The sequence below is a fragment of the Canis lupus genome, chromosome 38, assembly GCF_011100685.1.
Source record: "Canis lupus familiaris isolate Mischka breed German Shepherd chromosome 38, alternate assembly UU_Cfam_GSD_1.0, whole genome shotgun sequence".
Lineage (NCBI taxonomy): Eukaryota > Metazoa > Chordata > Mammalia > Carnivora > Canidae > Canis > Canis lupus.
The window spans coordinates 18,775,239-18,797,920 of record NC_049259.1 but is presented as its reverse complement, the minus strand read 5'-3'; the positions used below and the strand labels follow the sequence as shown (position 1 = coordinate 18,797,920).

The 22,682-nt window shown below is 43.8% G+C and overlaps 1 protein-coding gene across 1 annotated transcript in view; it reads right to left on the bottom strand.

Annotated features, from left to right (window-relative positions):
• Nucleotides 1-22,682, bottom strand: part of LMX1A (LIM homeobox transcription factor 1 alpha) — a 152,203-nt gene that overhangs the window by 11,234 nt on the left and 118,287 nt on the right. The window lies entirely within an intron of this gene.

Below are 22,682 nucleotides of genomic sequence, written 5' to 3'. Positions count from 1 at the left end.
AACTGAGAATGGACAAAATACAGGGAGTTTGCCAAAGTTGCTTGTCTAGAAAATAAATAACTATTAGAATAATTGTATTTATATTTAGGTGGGTTATGTGAAGGAAGCAAGGCTTTTAGTATCAGTCGCATTCTCTCCCAGACCACCTCTTGCATCCCACGGACCTCACACTCCTGAGAAGATGCTTCCAGGGTCTGGGAAATAGCATGTGAGGGAGACGTTTTGCTCCTTTCAGCACCAAAAGCCCTTGGCAGTTATGTGCCCAAACAACCTGAATGAGAACCTGGTTTCTGTCTGGGTCCTACAGAGCCCAGCTGTCCTCTTGCCTCCAGTGGAAGGCCCGATCCCCAGCTCCGGTGTCCTGACGTTGGCTCCCCCTCCGGCCACCTCAAGAAACCCAGGAGATGGGGACCTCCACAGTGAGCTACACACACTTGTTCATCCCACCTTCCCCTGTAAAGGATGCTCATCTGCACGTGCTGGTTTAGCGTAGACTATTCATCTGAAAGGACGATGGCCTCTTTTCTCTAGGAACACTCAGACATACGCTTGGAACATGAAGGGACACTAACCTGTGAGGCCCTTGAGGGCCTGACCCTTTCAATGTCACTGAGCAGGTCTGACACCGGCACACCTGAGTCTCCACCAGCTCACCACCCTCCATTATAGGTGCGGTGCTATGGGAGTGCGGTCATGCACTGGGCCTCAGTTTCCCCACCTGCACCACCGCAACAATGACACCCCCCCCCCACCGCAGGCAGCTCAGGGGTAGTGCTATTGTGGGTTCCAGCACAGAGGAGGCTCCAAATCGATGGGGAAAGAATGTCTTTTCCTTTCTGCCTCCTTCCCCTTGAGAGAGAGCACAGGGGAAAACCCAGAATGATCAAAGAAGAGATCAAAGAAGAATCCTCGAGACAAGGAGTGGCTACTCTGGCATCTTCGCCTCAGAGGCAGCTCTTCCATGGGGCAAACCCAGTAAGCCGACCTCAGCCATCCCTCCCCAGAAAGAGGTTTGAAGATCTTTCTAGAAGGATGTTTTCAGAATGGTAAGGAAAAAAGAAGCATATAAGAGTGAAAAGCCACAGGGAAAGAAGACAACCCCACAAGAAGAGAGACAGTGGGGAAAAGAGCCACAGACTCCTCTCATTCACCTTCGCAAGGCCCTACACCCCACTGCTCAGAGACGACCCCCTGCCCTTCAAAGCCTGGTCCTTCACTGAGGCCAAGAATTCGTGTGCTGGTGAACTCCCAGGGTCAAAAGGATGCTCCTCTGGTACCTGTGAGGCCTTCAGTGAGTTTTCTTTGGAAACGGGCTCACCCCACACCCCACACCCCAGACCTCCCACAAGGCCAGCGACTGAAGTCTGGAACACAGGACCAAGGGGGCCACTGCAGACGACATTTAAAAATGCAGCCGTAGGGGATCCCTGGGTGGCGCAGCGGTTTAGCGCCTGCCTTTGGCCCAGGGCGCGATCCTAGAGACCCGGGATCGAATCCCACGTCGGGCTCCCAATGCATGGAGCCTGCTTCTCCCTCTGCCTATGTCTCTGCCTCTCTCTCTCTCACTGTGTGCTTATCATAAATAAATAAAATAAAATAAAATAAAAATTAAAAAAAAATGCAGCCGTAGGATTTGCTGCATTGCACACTTGAAATACCCAGGACACTGTACGTGAACTATGCTGGACTTTAAACCAAAAGCTTAATTTAAAGAAGTTGGAAAGTATGCAATGTTTTATCAGATAAAAACAATAAAATAAGATGTAACCATATATTTTAAGAACTGCAGGTCTTATAATCAGTTTTGTCCATAAAATGGTATCTGCAAAAGTCTCCGGGGGCCCAGCCTGGTGCTCCTGCAGTCACTCCCCACACAGTCTGGGGCGAAGGCTTACTGACAATGAGGAAAACAAAACCAATGAAAACGTAAAGTCTAAAATCACACTAGATTCACTGACAACGGCTCATACACGCTGCCACCGTCCGGGAAAGCGACGTGGGCTCGAGTCACCCAAACTCAGGTCTCAATTCTGGTTCTGCCAACTATGAGGTGTGATCTTGGACCAATTCTCAAGACTCAGTTGTCTCATCGGGGACAGTGACAGGGCTGCTGGCATTAAATGACATGATATGCGTAGAGGGATCGACGCTGTCTAGAACCTAACAGGTGCTTAGTAAATCACTGTCGTCGTCGTCGTCATTATTACAGTGACATGAAAGAAGTATTCTTAATCCGAGACACATGTTTTCTGTTAATAATAGCTGCCTGACGGGAGTCTGAGTTAGGGTCTCACAAAGCCGGTGTTCATGTCTCTCTCTGCAGACACAACCCCAGCCAGCACGGAGAGTCGGTTCTGTCGCCTGTGAGCCTGTGAGTGTCGTCCACGATGAAGGTGAAGGGAGGGAGAGGGGGTTGGGCCGGTTCCAGATTGTTTGGAGGCCAGGAGGCCAGCTAGCTGAAGCCCCAGGGCCCTACGCTCCCCCTCACCCCCCGCCCACCCCACCCCATCTGGGCTGCCTGCATGTTCCCCAGGACCTACTATTCCATCGTGGAAGGACGGGCAGGAGGGAAGAGAACGACCCCTAGGCTCACCCCTGGCGCCCACCGTCAGAGCACGTGGACAGCACTACGCGTGGCCCTTCATCCTCTCTATGCCCCATAGGAGGAGAGGTGAGAACATGTTTACATGTTTTCAGAAGAGGAAGGAGAAGGGGGCCGGGGCTGGGGGAGGACAGAATGAACTAGATTAAGATTGGTCTCAAGGGGCACCTGGGTGGCTCAGTGGTTGAGCGTCTGCCTTCAGCTCAGGGCATGATCCTGGGCTCCCTGCATGGAGCCTGCTTCTGCCTCTGCCTGTGTCTCTGCCCCTCTCTCTGTGTCTCTCATGAATAAATAAAGTCTTTTAAAAAAAAAAAAAAGAAGATTGTTCTGAAGTGTTCCTACTGCTTTTGTGGTACCTTTCCTCTCTTGGATTCTGATTTTCTGCTCCTTCTCTCTCTCTCTCCCCCCGCCCCCTGTCTCCTTGGGTCCCACATTTTGCCTTCCAAGAAGCCTTTCATGATCTAGACCAGGAGCCTGCCTACATGCTTTTTTTTTTTGTAAAAGGCCACAGAGGAGATATTTTCCTCTTTGCAGACCTGACAGTCTGGTGCAGCGATGCTTTGACTTTGCCATGGGTGCGCAAAAGCGCAAAAACCACAGACCAGACCATATGAGCCTGGTCTGGGGGTGGGGGTGCTGCGATCCCCCCACGAGAGTCAGCCAAAAGCGGCACCAGGCCAGATGAGGCCTGCAGACCACTGTGGGCCGATCCCTTCTCTGGACTGCTCCCGATCTCCGGTGTTCCAGCAAAACCTACATGTCCCGCTTCCCAGTCCTTTCAGGTCCCGACTATGGGGGCAGGAAGCCCTGCTGATGGGCACCCCGGGAGTTTGATGTGCTCTCTCCCACCATCAAAAACATCTATGTATCGTGCAGAAAAGGCCTCCAGCCACCTGGTCACCGCTGTGGAGTTCCAGGTGTCCTTGCAGAGCAGGGGGAGATTCTGAAGACGGAGCACGCGGGGGCCTCCTGGCATCTCACAAAGCGCCGGCAGATGCCACAACCCAGCTGCCAGGGAGAATGTGGACCATCGCTAAGCATCGCCCTACTTTTATCTGCCGGGCTGTAAACATTCCGGGCCTACCTGTGCCCTCTGACTCTCATGGGGAATTTCCAGGCTGCTCCTGGGATGTTCAGGGGCTCCCCCGCCTTCTCTTGCTGCAGGGCCAGGCCTGTCCCACTCGGACCCCAACTTCTCCATAAAACACATGCAGTGGCTAGAACACTAGTGATTTGCCCAAGAGAAAGAAACATTCTAGAAGAGCTAGGAAATTTCTCCCAGCACCGGCAGGAACACCGGGGAGCAGAAGATAAAGACAGGCTTTCAAATAGCAGAGACGTGGGAGTAGAAGGAGGAGCGGCCCCGCTCTGTTGCCAGCGGCTCCCACACCCAGATGCAGGCCAGAGCGATCCCTCATAATTTAACCTGACACCCCTCAGTGGAGATGAAAGGAACACCACTCGCTGTCTCCGACAACAAATGTCAGCATCCCTGGAGGCCATTTAGACACAAACACAGCATAAATCTGACTCCTAGCGGGGAAGTCCAGAGACGAAGTCTGCACACACAGCCTACCATAGTGAAATGAATTTGCTTGGCATAAAGTTTGAACATGTTTCTCAGGGTCTCTTTTTCCCCCTTTCTCATAAAAAAAAAAATCTGGAATGGTTCAGGGCTGTTGCTTCCCCCTTGCCTGGCCCTCCCACTCGTTTATGACATAAGCAATCACAGATGAAAGACCCAGCCATGGTTTATGGCCCTGAGACGGGCTGTACTACCTGTGGGGCCTCGTAGATTCATTTCGGGTTGTTGGAAAAATCCCAACGGCCCATAAACAGGGAAAGAGATATCTGAGGTTGGCCCAGGAGGTGAGGGCGAGGGAGGAGGGACAGAGACCTGCATGCTAGGGAAGGGAGAGGCAGGAACAGACCTCAGATGCTTCCCCAGTGATGAGCCTCATAAATGTCCTTCAGACCGGGGGAGTGGAGGAAGGGTCTGAGACTCGCCGTGGGTGGAGGGGGAGGGAAGGAGGGAAGGGTGGAAGTTATGAAGACAGGGTATATGAAGGCAGGAAGCTATTTCAGTTGCTGCCCTGCACTGCAGGATCGAAATTCCTTTCTACCTGAGCAGATAGCAGTGGTCAACTCCGAATGCACGGCACCATCTCAAATCCAAGGGACAAGCAGCAAAGTCCCCTGGAAAAGGCGAGTCCCTGCAGATACTGTTTGAAACTGCCTTCCACGTGGCTCTCAACTCAGACCAAACCCAGGTTCCCATGAAAGATCGGACCTGGAACTGGTTCACTGCATCACTCGCTCATTAAGCATCCCCTGTGGGGCTCACGTTAGGCGCCGTAGCAGGACAACTCTGGGCGACGCAGATGAAGAAGACTCAGCCTCTGCTGTCACAGAGATCTCAGATGAGGGAAGGGGGAAAGATTCACCACCCAAATAATGACAACTCTGCTCAGAGGAGCTAGGGGAGGGGACCAAAGGAGGCAACATCGTGCAGGTGTCACTTGAACTAAAAATGAGTGACACACACAGGGAGCAGTTCCAGATACAGGAGATGGGGCACTGTATGTCAAAAGAGCAGAACTTTCCAATGGCATGGACACAAGGCAGGCCACCATATCCACTGTGAAGACTGGGCTGAGGACATCCCTTAGGTCCCAGGCTGCACAGGGACCCTGCAACAGAAGAAAATGCCCACATTCCAAGTACCAATTCAGTGTCAGGCTTTGTGTCCAGGATGCACGAGTCCTCTCATCTCCATGGCAACAAGCATAGCCAGGAGTATCATTAACTCTGCTCCACCTAAGGAATAAACAGAGCCTCGGAGAGGCTCAGAACTCTCCCCTCCAACACACAGGGCCTAGGTGGCAAAACCGAGTTGCATCCAAGGCTTGTCTACTTCCAAGCCCAGGCCTGAGGTGTTCCCGCAGGGAGGAGAGAAGCAGACTTTTTTTAGAGAGAGGGAAAGGGAGGAGGATGGAGGGGGTAGAGGGAGGAGGGAGGAGAGAATCTTAAGCAGCTCCACACCCACTGTGGAGCCCAACGTGGGGTCTCGATCTCATGACACTGAGATCATGACCTGAGTTGAAACCAAGAGTCAGACGCTTAACTGACTTGAGCCACCCAGGCGCCCCAGACACAGACTGTTTAACCAGCAAACCAGACGTAAGTAAAGGACAGTTACCCGTGTCTATCCCAGCCTAAGAGCGGGGACAATTGGATGCTCTGTCCCCCACAGTCACTGCAAGAGCACTCTTCATATCAGGTGACGTCTAGAATGGTCGAAAGTAACTCCGGCCATGAAATAGGAGAGCGGGGTTCTTAGCCCTAATTCTGCTACTCACCTGTATGCCCTTGGATGAAATTCCCCACATCTCTGAGACTCAATTTCTTCATCTACAAGATAATGTAAAAATCCCTTATGCTTACCTAATACTTGGCAAGGAGTCATTTTACAATTGCATTGTTTCATCATTTCTATCACAACCCTAGGAGGCAGGAAATGTATATATATATATATATATATATATATATATATATATATATATATGTATATATGCAAACTGAGGCCCAGGGAGGCTGTTGTGTTGCCCAAAGGCACACAGTTGGGATGCTCTGTGTTGTGCCTCCATGTCCCCTCTCCCTGCCTGAGCTGCCTCATGGGATTGTTACGAAGATCCCAGGGGACCTGGTATTTGCAAAATATCAGGTGCTGGCCAACTGTGGGCAGCGTCACCATTATTAAAGAGCGAGGAAAGAAAGGCTCACGAGGAAGGCTTTCCCGGGGGTGGGTCATCCACCTGAGCTCCTGCTGGAAAGCCATTCTTTTCAGCCCAAAAGGGAAGTTGCCTCACCTTCCTCCCCTCAGACTTCTTCTCACTGCAATCCCAGCAGAGATCTCCAATCTCAGGGCACGAAGCCTTCCCAGAGCACAGCAGACAGAAGCCGAGCGCAATCCTGAGTCAGGCTGGAGGTCAAATGTCCCAGAAAGGCACCTTTGTTCGGCAGTGCCCACAAGGGATGCGGGTTCCTGTGTCAGGCAGAGGGAGGGGCCAGCAGGCCAGCCAGGACCCCAAAGGGAGCTGCATTTCCGCTCTGGGAATGCTGGCAGCCACCACAGCCTGACACCCGACTGGCTTGCCTCAGTGGCTGGTGCTCTAGGACAGGGAAGCCTTGCCAGGTGGGGGGTTTGTAGGGAAACTTGACAGTATTGGTGCAGATTGCTGGGATTATCGTGAATTTGCATCACTTTGGGTCCTTTTCACATTTGAATAGGCTTCATGCTAACACCTACCCTGCCTCTGTCCCTCTCTGGCCATGAGCATGCACACATACACATACGTTGTGTACCCTGCATCTTTTCTGCTGCATTCTTCTGCTTTCCCTGTTTTTTTTTTAATTTTTAAAAAATATTTTATTTATTTATTCATGAGAGACACAGAGAGAGAGGCAGAGGCACAGGCAGAGGGAGAAGTAGGCCCCCCTGAGGGAGCCCAATGTGGGACTCGATCCCTGAACTCCAGGATCAGACCCTGAGCCCAAAGCAGAGTCAGACCCTGAGCCCAAAGCAGAGTCCAACCACTGAGCCATCCAGGAGTCCCTGCTTTCCCGGTTTTAATAAAAACACGTGGGCAGCTCGGGTGGCCCAGCGGTTTAGCGCTGCCTTCAGTCCAGGGCGTGATCCTGAAGACCCGGGATCGAGTCCCGCATCGGGCTCCCTGCTTCTCCCTCTGCCTGTGTGTCTCTGCGTCTCTCTCTCTGTGTCTCTCATGAGTAAATAAATAAAAAATCTTGGGATGAGCACTGGGTGTTATTCTGTATGTTGGCAAATTGAACACCAATAAAAAAAGAAATTTATTAAAAAAAATAATAAATAAATAAATAAATAATCTTTAAAAAATAATAATAAATAAAATAAATAAATAAAAACACGTTTACATGCAATCCAAACTAATAAGCACAGGTGCAAATGCTGACTGCCCCTCTGTACAGACTCATCATATATGGAAATACTAATAATTGGGACATCACAAGATTCCTCTACACCAACATCACTATATGCAAATCAAGAACAGACAGAAAAACACTACACAAAGGCCAGAACTGTGTTGTTTTGATTTAGCTAACATTGGAGACGGACACTGGAAGCTTGTAACAAGCCCAAATCAGGTATTTGGGGCTCAGTGCTCAGGCCTCAGTAAAACTCATCAATCCAGCTGCATGATGGTTCACGAGGTGTGGGGTGTGATACGCATAACATTGTCCTAGGTTAGTATTAACAAGGTCTGAGTGCATTTCCTCCGGTTTAGAAACAGAGTTAGGTGGATCGAATACTCTCTCTCTTTGGAGTTGTCCAATTTTGCTGCATTAATTACTAGTCTTCAGGAGGATAAAATAATCTGGGAAAATGAAATTGCTTCAAGTCAGTGTTGGGAAACAAGGGGTTAGTTCTGTCTCTAAATTAAAAAAGACCCAGACAGCAATCCTCTAGGTGGCTGGGGAGTTGAGTGAGTCGGCTAACACTATAAATGTTCTCACCGCGGAAGTGAGTCCTCCCTGGACAGGTCCACTGTGGGCTTAACCGTACAGAGAAGTCGTTCAGATGACCACAGCTCATCCAACTGCCTGTGCCCTTGGCAGGGACGCCCTGGTTGTGATTCGGCCCTCTGCTGGCTTGAAGGAGCAAGGCCCTTCAAGACCCGGGCCAGGTCTGGGTCTCCAGACCCTAGTTCACCCCACAAACCACAGAGAGACTCAGAAGAGCAAGGAAATGTGGGGTCAGGCACACAGGGTCTGTGCTTACCCTCCGCCACTCTCCGGCTATGTGACCTAAGGCCAATGACCTAAGCTCTCTGACCCCTACCTTCCTGAATTGTAAAATCAGGAGAATAAAGACCTGCCAAGCCACCCTGGTAGGGCTGTGAGAACTTGAAACCAGGAGTAGGTAAAAGCACATTTTTTAAAAACTGCAAAATACTATAAAATGTAAGATGTTTTCAATGTTCTCATTTTTACTATGTCTTCTGGATGGCTTATGAACCTACTGCATGTCCCCACTGCCTATGAAGCTCACACCGCTCATCCGGAATGTCCCGTCACTGCACAGCTACACCTGGGTGTGTGCCTACCACGTACAGGCTCTCTTCCAGACACGGGGTGAAGCGGCCTGGACAAGAGCGATGAAGGCTCTGCCCTCCTATCTCTGGTGGGAGAAGACAGGCAATGCATAAATGAAGGAGATCATAATTCAGTCTGTGACAATGTTAAACGCCGGGAATAAAATAAAATAGACCAATAGGCTACAGAAGGACCAAGGATAGTAGAGAACACTTTGTTCAGTTGTGTAATTCTGTACCCAAAAGATCTAAATCTTCTGGGGCCACCCTCAACTCCCTTCTGCGCCAGTTCCTTCCCTTTCCCAAAACCCAGAGCCCATGTCTGTCTGCCTCAAATGTTTTAGTTACACAAGAATATTTGAATCAGAAGGCAGCTTTATATGTTGCCTTACATTCTCTAACCACTGGAGGTAAAAATATCATAAATTCTAAGCATGGATTTTTTTTAAACTCAATTAATTACCACGTAGTGTATGATTAGTTTCAGACGTAGAGGTGATTCACCAGTTGCATAGAACACCCAGTGCTCACTCCTTCACATGCCCTCTTTCATGCCCATCACCAGGTACCCCATCCCCCCACCTCCCCTCCAACAACCTTCACTTTGTTCCCTGTAGTTAAGAGTCTCTTATGGTTGGTGTCCCTCTCTGATTTCATCTTACTTCATTTTCCCCTCCCTTCCGCTATGATCCTCTGTTTTGTCTTTTAAATTTCCACATATGAGTGAAATCACATAATTGTCTTTCTCAGATTGACCTGTTCTGCTTAGCATAATACCCTCTAGTTCCATCCACATCATTGCAAATGGCAAGATTTCATTTATCTGATGGCGGAGAAATATGCCATTGTGTGTATATATATCTTCCTTATCTGTTCATCTCTCAATGAACATCTGGGCTCTTTCCATAGTTTGGCTATTGTGAGTATTGCTGCTATAAACACTGGGGTGGATTTTTTTGAAAAAGTACTGCACTGGACTAAGCTAAGAATCCTGTTAGGACATAGTTCTATGGGTCGTGTAGCAGAGTGGTTAAAAGCAGTGCTTTGGACTCAAATAGTCTGCTCCATCATTTTATCATTTAGCTGGTGATCTTGGTCAAGCGACCTGGCATTAAGTTGGTCTTCCCATCTGTAAATGGGTTAAAAGCATCTACCCAATAGGCTAGTTATAATAGTTAAACTAAACAATTTATGTATAGTATTATGGTTGGAACTTAACAAATGCTCACTAAATAATTATAATTCTGTATACTTCCATATAACTAGAATAAGCTTCTAGAAAACAGAGATACATCTAAATTATCTTTGTATTCTCCACAACCCAGTGCCGTGCTGAGCACTCAGGAGAATAATAGTTAGTTGTTAGATAGTTCATGTCCCAATCAATACAGAATGAATCCAAAAGTCACACTGGCAATGCGTGGCACAAACAGGCACCCTGCACAGCTCTGTCTCCCCATTCTTCACAAATTCATTCACCAATGCCAACCAACTTCCTGTGGTTATAGAAATTATTGGAGAATTACTAGTTACCTCTATACTTGGGGGCTCAGCTGGGATGAGATGTGCACCCCTTAAACAATGATCTGAATTTCCCTTTCCCATTGCTATTGATCCCACAGAGGGCCCTCTGTTTCCTCAGTACCCATCCAGTTATGTTTTCAAGAGGAGAAGACAGCAGGTCATAAAAAAAGAGAAACTCCAAATTATGATTATTAGGGATAAAGGGAGGAAGAAAAGGAAAAAAAATGGAGACATGGACAGAGAGAGGCCAACACTGTGGAGCAAGGACCATGGCGCAACTTGTCCATCAGCCAGTCATCCATCCGGTGACTGGAATGCACAGTCCCCAAGGACAGCTGTGGGAAGGAGCAGGCCCTTGGCCAGGAGGCACTCATCCCTCTCAGGCTGGGCTGTCCTTCCTGAGAGATCGTCAACAGACATTCACATGGCCACAGTTCTTCACAGGTGAGAACACATGATTGGGCTTGGAAACCAAGTATTCTTGCAGAAAGAGCTTTCTCTAAATTAACTATAAACCGAATATAATTGTGTGCCATGATTCTACACCATTTGCAGAGTATTTATGGTTACTACCCTCAAGTGAAATTGGGTATTTTGAGATGCTCTTGACATTGAAGAAATCATTGCTGATAGCACCATCACAGACACTTCATGTAATTAGCTAGCTCTGAATTTCTAACACTAAAAACTCCTTTTCTCAACACTGTCATTACTTATGAAAGTATAGAGTTTGTTGTTGAAATAAGGGTAAGAGGAAGCATGCTGTTGCCCTGAACCTAAGACCACTGTTATTATAGTCTAGACTCTGGAGCAGTGGTTCTCAGATTTGAGCATGTCTCAGAACACCTGGAGAACAGGTTAAAAAGTTTTCTGGACCTCCCTCCCCTCCCCAGAGTCTCTGGGATGCTGGGCCTTGTCCCCAATAGGTCTGAGAGGGTCTGACTTTCCATTTCTAATATTTCTCAGGTGATGCTGATGCTGCTGGTACAGAAACCACACTTTGAGAATCACTGACCTAGAATATTCCTCCCTCTCTTTGCCTACTCCTACCCCTGCATGTATACACAGGGAGGTCTAGCAACCAGAATAGAGTCATTTTTCCAGTTTTATCAGCAAAAAATTGACATCCATTGCTGTATACACTTAAGGCACACAGCATGATGATTTCATTTGTATATAGTGAAATTATTACCGGTAGCTTCTGCTAACATTGCTCTATAAGTTTAAGGCACTTAAACTAACATCCATCTTCTCCTATAGATACAACGAAAAGAAAGAAAAAATTTTCTCCTCGTGATGAGAACTCTTAGGATTTATTCTCTTAACAACTTTGCATGCACCATACAGCAGTGTTAGCTGTTATCAGCAAGTTGTATATTCCATCCCTAGTGCTTATTTATCTTGTAACTGGAAATTTGTACCTTTTGATCACCTTCTTCCAATTCTCCCTCCCTCCACACTCCCCTCTGGTAACAAGTCTGATCTGTTCTATGAGTTTTTTGGTTTTGTTTGTGTTTGCTTATTTTTCTTTAGATTCACATAGAAGATTATAGTATTTGCCTTTGTTTGACTTAACATCAGGACCTTAAGGTCCAACCATGTCACAATTGATAGGACTGCCTCATTTTTAATGGCTAAATAATATTTGATTGTGTATAAATACCTCAACTTCCTCATCCATTCATCACTGATGGACACTTAGGTTTCCATGTCTTGGCAACTGCAAATAATGCTGCTATGAACATGGAAGTCCAGATTTCTTTTCGAGATCCTGATTTCAATTCTTTTGGATATGTGGCCAGAAGTAGAATTGCTAGATCATATTGGTAGTTCCATTTTTAAGTTTTTGAGGACCCTCCATACTGTTCTCCCTAGTGGCTGCACCAATTTACATTCCGACCAACAGGGCACAAGCGTTCTCTTTTCTCCATATCTTTGTCAGCATTTGTTATCTTTTGTCCCTTTGATGATGGCCACTTTAACAGAGGTGAGGTGATATCTCATCGTAGTGTTAATTAGCATTTCCTTAATGATGAGTGATGTTGAGCAACATTTCATGTGCCTGTTGGCTTCCCATATCTCTTCCTTGGTGAATGTCTATTCAGGTCATTTGCTCATTTTTTACTTGTTATTTGGGAATTTTTGCTATTGAGTTGTATGAGTTCTTTATATATTTTGAATATGAACCCTTATCAGATATATGGTTTGCACATATTTTCTCCCATTCCATAGCTTGCCTTTTCATGTTGATGGTTTCTTTTGTGGTGCAGAAGTTTTTTTAGTTTGATGTAGTTCCACTTGTCTATTTTTTATTTTATTGCTTGAACTTTGAAGTCCTATCCAAAAAATCATTACCAAGATCTATGTCAAGAACCTCTGTTCCTGTTTTCTATTAGGAGTTTCATGATTTTGGGTCTTGCATTTAAGTCTTCAACCCATTTAACTTAATTTTTGTTAGTGGTGTAAAATATGGGTCCAGTTTCATTCTTTTCCATGTCAATATCCAGTGATCCCAGCACCACTTATTGAAGAGATTGTCTTTTCTCCATTAAGTACCCTTAACTTCCTTGTCAAATACTAGCTGACCATATACACTTGGGTTTATTTCTGGGTTCTTGATTCTCTTCCATTGGTCTATTGGCTGTTTTTATGCCAGTATAATACTGTTTTAATGACCATACCTTTATAGTATAGCTTGAAATCAGGAAGTGTGATGCCTCCTCCTTTCTTCTTTCTCAGGATCTCTTTGGCTATTTGGGATTGTTTGTGTTCTATCTAAATTTTAGGACTTTTTTCTACTTCTGTAAAAATGCTTTTGGAATCTTGATAGGGACTGCACTGAACCTACAGATGACTTTCAATAATATAGGTATTATTTCAACAATATTAATTCTTCCAATCCATGAACATAGGATATCTTTCCATTTATTTGTCTCTCCTTCAATTTGTTTTCTTTTTAAAGATGTTATTTATTTATTTGGGGGGGAGCACAAGTGCGGGGAGGGGCAGACAGAGAGAGAGAAGAAGACTCCCCCACTGAGTGCAGAGCCTGATGTGGGGCTCAATCCCGGGACCCTGGGATTATGACCTGAGCCGAAGGTAGGTGCTTAACTGACTGAGCTGCCCAGGCACCCCTCTTCTTCAATTTCTTTCCTCAGTGTCTTATCATTTTCAAAGTGAAGATCTTTCACCTTAAACTTATTCCGAAGTATCTTATTATATTTAATGCTATTGCAAATGGGATCAATTTATTTCTTTTTCAGAGATTTTGTTGTTAGTGTATAGAAACACTATGAATTTTGTATGTTAATTTTGTGTCTTGTAACTTTACTGAATTTATTAAGTCTAACAGTTTTCTGGTTCAGTACTTAAGATTTTTCTCTATATAAAATCATGTCTTCTGCAAATAGCGACAATTTCACTTCTTAAGGAAGAAGTAAATTGATATATTTTATTTCTTTTTCTTGCCTGATTCTTCCAGCTAGGACTTCCAGCACTATATTGAATAAGAATGGTGAGAGTGAGCTTTTATCTTCTTCCTTATCCTAGAATAAAATCCTTAGTCTTTCACCACCGAGTATGACGCTGGCTGTAGGCTTATCATATATTGCCTTTATAATGTTGAGGTATGTTTTTATGATTGATTTGTTAAAGGTTTTTATCATGAAAGTTTTTATGATGGTGAATGCTTTTTAAGCATCTACTGAGATTATATCACTTTTTTCATTATATTAATGTGGTGTATCACACTGACTGATTTGTGTATGTTTAATCATCCTTTCATTCCAGGGATAAATCCCATGTGATCATAGTGAATCATCCTTTTAATGTGCTACTGAATTTAGTTTGCTAGAATTTTACTAAGAATTTTTGTATCTATCTTCATTAGGGATATCGACCTATGGTTTTCTTTATGTAGTTCCTTTTCTGGTTTTTGGCATAAAGCTAATAATGCTGGCATTGTAAAACAGGTTTGGGAGTGTTCCCTTCTCTTCAAATTTTGGAGGAATCTGAGAAGAGCTGATGTTAATTCTTCTTCATATGTTTGGCAAAATTCACTAGTAAAGCCATTTGGCCCTGAATTTTTCTTTATTGGGAGATTTTTATTGAATCAATCTCCTTACTGGTAATTGGTCTAGTTAGATTTTCTATTTCTTCCTGATTCAGTCTCAAAAAGTGACACATTTCTAAGAATTTTTCCATTTCTTCTAAATTGTCCAGAATGTTGGTATAGAGTTGTTCACAGTGGTCTCATAATCCTTTGAATTCCTGTGCTATCAGATGCAATGCCTCCTTTTTCATTTACAATTTTGTTGATTTGGAGTATTTTTCTTTCCTGGTTAGTCTAGCTAAAGGTTTATAAATTTTGTTTATCTTCTCACAGAACTGTTGGTTTAACTTTTCTACTGTTTTTTGGTTCTGTTTCATTTATTTCTGTTTTAATCTTTATTATTTCCTTTCTTCTGAAAGCTTTGGGCTCAGTTTGTTATTTTTCTAGTTCCTTAAAGCATTGAGTTAGGTTGTTTATTTAGGATCTTTCTTGCTTCTTAATGGAAGGGCTTGTTGCTATGAACTTTTCTCTCAGAGCTGCTTCTGCTACGCTCCGTAAGTTCTGATGTGCTGTTTCCATTTTCATTTGTCTTTTTTAAAAAAATATTTCCCCTTTAATTCTTCTTTGAGTCATTGGCTATGGATGTACATTGCTCAGGTTTGGAAAATTTTTAGCCATTACTGCTTTAAAAATACTTTCTGTCCCTTTCTCTTCTCCTTCTAGAATTTCCATAATGCAAACACTGTTTCTTTTCATTTTGTTCTATAATTCCCAGGGTTTCTTCCTTTTTTTCATTTTTTTTCTTTTTTGCTCCTCTGACTGGGTCATTCCAATGTCCTATCTTCCAGATTATTAATTGTTTCTTCTGCATGATGAGTCTACTTTTGAAATTCTCTATTGAATTCTTCAGTTATTTTATTTTTCAACACTAGAATTACTGCTTGTGTTTTTTGATGGCTGCTATTTCCTTGTCAAACTCCTGGTTCTGTTCATGCACAGTTCTCCTAATTTTGTTCAGTTGGCTGTGTTTTCTTATAGTTCAATAAACTTCCCTCAGAGGTTTATTCTGAATTCTTAGTCTGACAAGTCATAGATCTCGATTTCCTTAGGGTATTTGGAGCCTTACTATTTTTTGTTCGGTGGTGTCATATTTATCTGATTTTTTGTGTGCATAATCTGTTATTCTTTTCATCAGTACCCTATGCATTTGAGTAACGAGGCTCGTCTTCAAGACTTTACAAGTTTGTTTTGGCAGAGTCAGTTCTTCACCAGCTAGCTCATTTTGGGTTTCTGTATGTGTCTGATGGTAATGTCTCTAGGCAAGTAGGACCTGCTGCTATGGTCTATTTTGAGGTAAGGCAACTGTTTGATCTCCAAAGATGGGTATGGGAAGGAGTGTCACCAGCTGAGAATAGTTGGATAGGACTGCTGGCTTGTTTCTCTACCCACATGAGGCTCTAAGCTGGACTCTGAAGTTACACAAATTCTCTGGTGAGGCTTACTAGAGTGTTGGGACTGGGTACTATCTACTATAAATGGGACTGTGAATTAGTTTCCTTGCTCTGGCAGGGCAGCAGACAGCTCACTGTTCTGGGGCTCAAACCAGTCCTGAGTGTGCAATGAATTCCCTGGTCAGGTGAGGCCACTGGTTTTGCTCTGAAGATGAGGGAAGCCACAGACTATGCTCTCTGTTCAAATTCCACTGTATGTCATGCTGTTGGATGATCTGTACAGTCTCCTGTGTGTTCTGGTTAGATTTTCTGGTTGGACATGCTGAAGACTAAACTCAGCAATGAGTGGGACTATGAATTAGATTCCCTGCTTGTGTGCAATAAGAAAAGCAGTTTCCACTTGATGTTCACAGAAGTTTTATCACCTGTTACTCTGCAACTTCTCTTTGTTGAAAATTTGTAGATTATCCACCCATTCTGATCTGTCTATATCTCAACAATCTCCTTATCATGTAACCAATGCTCTGTATTAAACTCTGACAGTTGTTTAAACATTGACAGTTGTTTCTACCATCCTGGATGGCCTCTGGCTGATATAGTTCCCAGACTGACAAGGGGGATTTTACAGTTTTGGCAACTGTCTCTTCATTTTCCAAGTAAGCATCTCCAGACACTCCATCATATCACTAGACATACTGAAAACAAAATTAGCTCAAATCACCTTCTCACTTTGTTATTTTTCTTGGACTCATTTTGAAAGCTTATGCCAGAATAGCAGTTAGATAATGAGACATGGCAATTATTACTCCAGGACTTAGACTTTGGGTACAAGATTTGCTGGAAATCAGTACTAAAGTCCTATGAGCAGTCAGCACCATGGCCAGATCCAAAATGCCACAGACAAAATGGGAAGCCAGAAAAGACTTTAGTGGAGATGTATTCCAGGGACAGGAGAGAGAACTTGGACATTTTGCTTGTAGTGCCTCTCTTCAATGTGTCTCCAGTATCTGTACTCCTTTGTCATATACAGACCAACCTAGAAGACAGGTATTGCCACATGCTGCAAGCCTCTGGGACTTGTTAAAATTGAAATGATCTCTACAACCTGTCCTGGAAATTAGTTACCAACATCATCAAATATAAGGTGCTTTTAATTATAAAATGTGCCATTATTTTATGCATCACCAAAGAAAGAAAAAAGAATGACCCACTGATTAAACTTTGATACAATACTTTCTCACTACATCTCAATTTTATGATTCACACTCCAATTTTGGATATGTTAAGATGCAACCAATAAAAATGCTGTAGAATATTAAATATAGAATTGGCTCTGCTTCAGGCACCTAAGTCTTCTTGAACCAGATAAACTGTTTAAGAGTCTTGTCATTCTAGAATAGCCCAAAGCTCAGGACATTAGAGAGAGCATCCATTAATGTAAGTTATAGACAGCCCTCTCTGGTCATTTCCATGATCAGTCCCAACATCTCTTTGGCCATGGCAGTGGATGAGCCCTAATGTGAGTGGAAGAGAACCTGATACTAAACATGCCTTCCATACTAAGTATAATGTGGATGATACCTCAGTTTCCTCAACTATGATGTAAGGAAGTTGTGATAAATGAGGTCTTACATTGGTCTTCTACAAGAAAGGGGGAATACCAGCAAATATGCTGTCTGGTTATGATCACAAAATCAACCAATGGCTCTGGATAAGGAATTTTTCTGTCCCTAGAGTCATCTGCAAATGTATGAAGGCTCTTTGTCTGGTTGGTACAATGTATACGGAGACCATAGTGCACAAAAGCAAACTTTCTCACCCAAAATGCCAGTAGTGCTCGTGCTGAAGTATCCTGACTGAGACTTTTTGAGAAGATATTTATGATGGCAAACAGAAATCTCTGAGTGTATGTTCTGTTTCCATAATGATTTTCTTTCTAACTTTATTATAATGGTTTAATGTCGATAGCACAGAAGGGAGATAGCCTGACTGTCATTTAGGCAATGCCTGAAGAACTCACCCCAAGCCCTAGCATTTGCTATTACAATCTGAATCTTAACATTCTCTCATGACTTTCTCAAGTTTCACTTTTTCTGGTGCTGGGACCAGTCCCACATATAAGGAAGTAACTCCCTACATGGGCTGGCATAAGAGGAGCCAATAGGCTTCCTACTGCCATGTTACATTACTCACAAATCAACACATAGAATTATGTCTTACCTTCCAGGTGCCTCTTGGTGGAACATGCTGAGAGAAAGGACAGCATCAAACAAAGAAACCTGGCCAGCACTTAGATCAATGACTTCACATTACAGGGGAGGAAACAGAGTTCCAGATAGGTGAAGGAGCTTGTCAGAGATCATACACCTACTATTAGCAGCTCTCAGTCCAGGATGCCTGTTCGCTCACAGTTCAAGGCCACACAGAGTGTCTGTCATAGGCAGTGAAAAGACAAAGTCTTCGACAATACTGATTAGACAGGTGAACACCACCGCAGTGTGAAACTTTAATCACCCATTGCCCAGAGAATGAGCTATTCTTTTTTCCACCTTCTAAATATTTCAGTATTTCCTACAAATAATAATGTTCTTGCATAATAATAAAATTGTCAACATTAAAAAGTGACATGAATACATTATAAATTTGAATCTTTATTTTGTTAATTGTCCCTATGATATCCTTCTTCTGGTCCAACATCCAATCCAGGAACCAACACTATAATTAGTTGTTGGATCTCCTTAATCCTCTCTGATCTGGGACAGCTCCTCAACCTTTTACTTTCATAAGCTTTCATGTTTGAAAAATACAGGTCAGTTGTTTTGTACAACACCTACCAATTTGAGTTGTCTGATGTTTCATTATTAGTTTTGAGTTATGTGTTTTGGGCAGGAACCACAGGAGTGATGTCATGGAAAGAGGCAATTCTTGTTAATCGCATACCCTCAATCTATAGGGTTTAACACTATGCCCCAACATTTGTTAGTGAAACATTTTTCTGAAGTGAATTATTCCATCTTTCTGGCTCACTAAGTAGAGTTTGTAGACATAGTCTTGGTTTGTTCATTTGTTTTTTGGTATGGCTCTTCATCTTTTAGTAAGTCCTGAAGTGTACTGTTTTAAACGTAGTTGCTTTATACAACTGCATGGGTAGAAAGTAAGGGAAATTGGGTTGAGTAGGGAAAAGTTCTGGAAAACACTTTCTCAAGGATAGTGTAGGAAATAAATCTTTAATAACAGCTTCTTTGCTGATTACTTCCTTCTTCATGATAAAGGAGGACTTCAAATGACATACTCTACTTCACTGAGAGTTCTGGGTCATTGGGTTCTGTGAACCTACATTTGATGCAAAATTAGAGTCATTATTAGATCTGAATAATCCCTCTTCTATTTAAACTAATGTAATAGACATTTTTGACCTGTTCTGAAAATTATAAATTCTAAAGATTAAACTTGAGAACTCTAGCCTTCAGGATACTCTGATACAAGTTGCTCTCACTACTGGAAATCTGCCTACACAGACCCTCCAATGGATTGAAGGCATCACGGGACTCAAACCAGTACGTCATATGCCTCTGGCAACCACTCTCAGGAGGGACTTCTCAGAAAAGGAGAAAGAGAAACCTCCTTCTGCTGTCTGTCCTCCTGACCCTTGGGCACACCCAAGGTCAAAGCAGGTGAAGAGGGTAGGGGAAGGTTCTATAATGTCTGCCTCCCTGGACCATGGCAGAGGGGGATCTGGGGTTATAATCCTATGTTGGAGCAAAAGGTCTCAGCTGAGGGTATGGAGAGGCCCACAGGAATCTTGACATTCTGGCAAGATGTGCTGCCCTGTTCTGAGATCTCCAGCCTAGGAGTTACTGTATCCCAGCTCAAAGACCCAGAGTTTACCCAAGAGAGGGAGGTATTTCCATTCCTTTTTTCAACCTGGAAAGGGCATCAGAAAATGCCAGTGCATGGTTCTACCAGCCTCATGAAGGGAAAACCGGGTCTCTCTTACATATAACATGGAGTAGGCTTAGAGCTTCCCACAGACCCATGAGACACTAACAAAGGAAGGAGTGGTGGAGGGTGAACACGCCTTTGTACTTTTTTTCTGGGGAGGAGGCGTCAGGTGTCACTGCCTCATCTCCTCCTGAGAAAACACTACTTCTGCCAAGGTGAGGCGCTTCCTAGGTATAGCTTGTTGTTTATGAAGAAAATAAACACAATTCAAATAAACTGACCGCCCAGAAACATAATTCTCAATGAATTCTTGGAGAAAGTGCTAGAACCAATGTCACATTCCCTTTGGCACATTCCACTTTGCAGAGATTGTGTCTGGTGTCCTCTGTCCCTCCTCCAAGAACCTGAATTCCCTCTCGTCACACCCCAGCTGTTAGATGAGGTAATGCCAGCTGTGGTTCCTTGCGTCACTGTCAAGAAGCCTAACACATAGTTTCTCATCCATATGAAAAGGGCACTGTGGTGAATCAGGAAGATGTCCTTGGAGTGTCACAATGTCTTGGATTTCATCACTCTCCTTTACCAGTGCATGAACAGGCTGTCAAAAGGACCAGCAGAAGCCTCTGGTGCTCGTGTATGATGACAAGCTCTCTTTATTGAGCACTTACTTTGTGATAAATATTTTATGTATATTAAGCTATTACAAGTATCACAACTGGCCATTTTGCAAGTGAGGGAAGGAAAGTCAAAGCGCTTTCCAAGGTCACCAGCTATCAAGGAAGAAGAACTAGAAATTAAATCCAGTGTCCATAACCCCCAACACCTTTGTTTTAAAACACTGTCTTAGCTGAATCACTGACTACCCCCGTCCTCATCAATTTCTCTCTTCTCTAAAATCATTTAAACACTTAAAATGTACATTAAATCACTGTCAATTTATTCAGACAATAATGTATTGCCTTCTGATATAGTCAAAAGTGTGTTACTAAAGTCTATCTGACTATAGAGGCAGTATCTTTTGTATCATTATGTTCCCTGGGTGAACAGTCTGAGGCTGGTCACAGAGGATGGGCCTGAATGAATGACATCAGAAGTGATGAAAATAAAGAGGGACTTGTAGAATGTATAGGTGTGTGTATGTGTATGTCATTTGTTCCACAGGATCAAAAGGAATTTCAGAAACTGTTTTGTGCATAATGCATCTGATGCCCAGGTTCTTTCATCTCCATCCATTCACAGTGTGGTTAGGAATATAGCAAAAATATGGACAGACATAAGACCGTATTGGTCAGAATCTGAGGTGGATGGGACAAGGTAAAAGCCCCCACGATGTCATAGGATTATTCTAGAAGGAAAAAAAGGAAGTTGGGAATCACTACATAACACTTCAGGGCTTGATTAGGGTCTGGGTTCACACATTCCCTACTAAAATCAGAATAATCGACCGCTGTCCCTAGAGGAGATTGAGATCCATTTTTGCAGACAATGGTCATTTTGTTAATGTTAATGTTAATGTTAATGTTAATGTTAATGTTAATGTTAATGTTAATACAGATGCCCACTGCTCATGCTAAGGCTATAATCATGATGACTTGTATCTGATAAGCTCTATGGGCTATTCTTCAGTACTTCTCAAGCTTTACAGGGCGACAGACTCCGATTTCTGCCTCCTACCCCCAGAATGTCTGATTCAATAGGTCTGAGTAGTGCCTAAGTATTCGCATTTCTAGGGGCACCTGGGCAACTCAAGGCTCAGGTGGTTAAGGGTCTGACTCTTGGTTTCAGCTCAGGTCATGATCTCAGGGTCCTGAGATCAGGCTCCACGCTCAGGGGACAGTCTGCTTGGCCCTCCCTCTCTGCTCCTCATCCCCTACCGTGTTCTCTTTCTCAAATACGTAAATAAAATCTTCAAAAAAAATTTCACATTTCTAACACATTCCCAGCAGACAATGATGCTGCTAGTCCTGGCACACTCTTTGAGAACCACTGCCCTTACTTGATGTTTGTTGTTGCTGGTTTCATTTATTTGCTTTCCCATAGCCATGTGAACTCTGACAACTACATCAGTGAAGAGACTGCCTAGTATTAAACCTTCATTTTTTTTTCTGTGATTCTCAAATCAAATTTCTGACCTCCCGCTTGCACCCAAGACAGATGCATCCAACTGCCCACCAGATGTCCTTATCTACATCACCTACAAAAAACTTCAAACTCAACATACCCCACCTGAATCCATTATCTAGAGATTTCTTTACTGAACTTCTATCTCTGCTTGTGCTACCACCATTCATACAGGTTAAAAACCTCAAAGTCACCCTCGACTTCTACTTTTCTTCCTATATGTAACATCACTTAATTCTAGAATTTAAGCTCCCCAGTGGCAGATGCTTGCCTATTTTGTCCACTACCATATCCCCAGCACTTAGGACAATGCCTGGAATGATGTAGGGATTCACTAGGTGTTGAATGAATAAATAAAAGAATGAATTCTCTGAGACCCCTCCCTAATCTGTGCCTGAGTTCAGGCTTCATGTCTCATGGGAACACTTCAGTAGCCTCCTGCCCAGTTCCCCACTTCTGCAATGTTACCCCAACTCTGCTCCACCCTCTATAATCCTCTGTTGGAGGCACAAATTAAGAAGCTTCACAACTGTGTTTGCAAACTTCTAATCAGATTCCCTTTAAACATCAGAATATATCCAAGATGCACAAAAGCCTTCACATTTTGGCATCCATCTTGCCACTCACCCCAGCACCACAGGGTCTCAGTCCCCCAGAGGAACCCTACATCCCAGCCCTCCCTCCCCCATAGCAGGACACAACCCTACTTCTGCAACAGAGCACACGAAGCTACACCACTGTTTCTTTTTTCTTTTTTTTTTTTTTAAGATTTTTTATTTATTTATTCATGAGAGGGGGAGGGGGAGAGAGAGAGAGAGAGGCAGAGACATGGGCAGAGGGAGAAGCAGGCTCCAGGCAGG